The sequence below is a fragment of the Nematolebias whitei genome, chromosome 19, assembly GCF_014905685.2.
Source record: "Nematolebias whitei isolate Nwh7 chromosome 19, NemWhi1, whole genome shotgun sequence".
Taxonomy (NCBI): domain Eukaryota; kingdom Metazoa; phylum Chordata; class Actinopteri; order Cyprinodontiformes; family Rivulidae; genus Nematolebias; species Nematolebias whitei.
In genome coordinates, this window is record NC_056516.1 from 39,559,275 (window position 1) to 39,561,596 (window position 2,322).

The following is a 2,322-nucleotide window of genomic DNA, read 5'->3' on the forward strand; positions in this document are numbered from 1 at the left end:
CACCTGTCCTCCAGCCCACCTGTCCTCCAGCACACCTGTCCTCCAGCCCACCTGTCCTCCAGCACACCTGTCCTCCAGCCCACCTGTCCTCCAGCCCACCTGTCCTCCAGCCCACCTGTCCTCCTGCTCCTCAGCTGCAGTCACTCTGTAATCCCTCCTCTCAGCACCAACCCTGTCGAGTCTTGCTGGGTTTGGTCTGGATCAGCCGGTCCGTCTGTCCCCTCTACAGTTTCAGTCTCTGTGGTTTTTGTCCACAGACGTTCTTTCATCTTTGTCTGGGGTCACCATCACACCCGAGTCAGGTGGACCTGAAGAAACTGGGTTTAACCGAGTCAGAACTTTATTAAAGCCAACAATTAGTCCCAAAGTGTCTGACTTCAGACGAGTTTTAAATCTGTGACATTATTAATTATTTTTTACGTCTTTAGGAAACTTTGTTGCATTAAAGAAATAAAATGATTTATGGAAAAATAAAGGAGGATAAAAGTTTCATTAGAGTAAAATCTAAATGAAGACGTGAGAAATAAATAAAACTGAAAGAACTTCAGAAATAAGAAAACCCACATTACTCCTGGTCTTTGAATGCAGCATCACCTGCAACCTCTTCAGAGGTGTTGACACTCAGATTAAAATTTAAAATAATTTGACAAATTAGATAATCTGCAGGATAAAACTGGATTAGTTAATCCAGATCACAGAATAAACCAGGATTATTTAATCCTGACCACATAATAAACCAGGATTATTTAATCCTGACCACATAATAAACCAGGATTATTTAATCCAGATCACAGAATAAACCAGGATTATTTAATCCAGATCGCCAAATAAACCAGGATTATTTAATCCAGACTGCAGAATAAACCAGGCTTATTTAATCCAGACTAAACCAGGATTATTTAATCCAGACCACAGAATAAATTATGATTATTTAATCCAGACCGCAGAATAAAACAGGATTATTTAATCCAGACCACAGAATAAACCAGGATTATTTAATCCTGACCACATAATAAAACAGACTGAACTTTCCTCTCTGTGGATAGAAAGTTTTAAATCATTGTAACCTGATGTAATTTTTAATGTTTTAGTGGATCCAGGCTTCTTAAATAATCTAAAGAGACTTGGTCCAGACCCGGGTCCTACCGGCTCCATCTCGGCGGGTCTCAGGTCCAGGTCCAGTGGGATTAAAAGCCGTCCTGCTGGGTTGTTGTGTAGCTCCCTCACAGCTTGTTTTCAGCAGAGCTCCTCATCTTTGTGAGTCTCAAGAGGAGGTGGTTCTGTGGGGGGACCGGGTCAGGGGGTTCGGTTCGGTCGGCCCATCAGTCCTGAAACCAGAGACCGTGCCAGCTCTTTGCCCTCTCTGGACAGGATTTAGTCCCCGCCCACTCCGTTGCCCCAGAAACAACGACGACAACAACAGAGCCATTTTTGTTGTTTTTATTCTAGTTTGGACTCATTTGGTTCTGATCCAGTTGGGACCAGAACCTTTAAAGGCCCTCGCAGGTTTAAAGCTTCTGGTCTCAACAGAGTCACAACTTTACAGATGAGTTTACAGATGTGTGTAACCGTGAGATTATCAGATTTAATAATCTCATAGACAACAAGAAATAATCTGGTCCAGTCTGTGGTATCTGGACTGTCCAACCACGCTGGCTCAGGTCCAGGAGCTGAATCTGAACCAGGTCTAAAGGTTCTGGTCCAAACAGAGCCTGGTGTTGGTTCTGATGCAGCCTGAACAGTTTGTCTTCATAAACCAGATGAAGAGGTTCTGAAAGGACACAAACTGAGCTCCTCACCTTCTGGGTTCCTGGTGGACTCTCAGAGTCCGTCCGAGCTTCGGGAGGCCTCCTCCTCCTCTTCCTGGCTGAAGAACCCGGAGCTTCCTGTCTGAAGGCTGCAGGTTGGGACGGAGGTGCAGCGGGCGGCTTCTCCTTCTGCTTCTTCTTCCTCTGAAATCAAACGCTGAGTCACTTCTGTGAGACTGATCTGCTGAGTCAGCATTCAGGCTCCTGAGGCTTGTTTTAGAAAAAATGATCGACAAAAACTAATTCTGAGTAGATTTTAATCAAACCCTTATTTTACCAGGAAATAAATCCACTGAGATAATTAATCTCTTGATGTCCTGGGATAATAATCTGAGGTTTAGATGTTTGGAAAACAATCAAAGGTGCAAAATAAAACCAGCATGGATCTAAGTTCAGGTTGGGCTCATTTTTGGAGTTTGAACCGGCAGGTAGAACCAGCGGGTAGAACCTGGAGGTAGAACCTGGAGGTAGAACCAGCAGGTAGAACCTGGAGGTAGAACCAGCAGGTAGAACC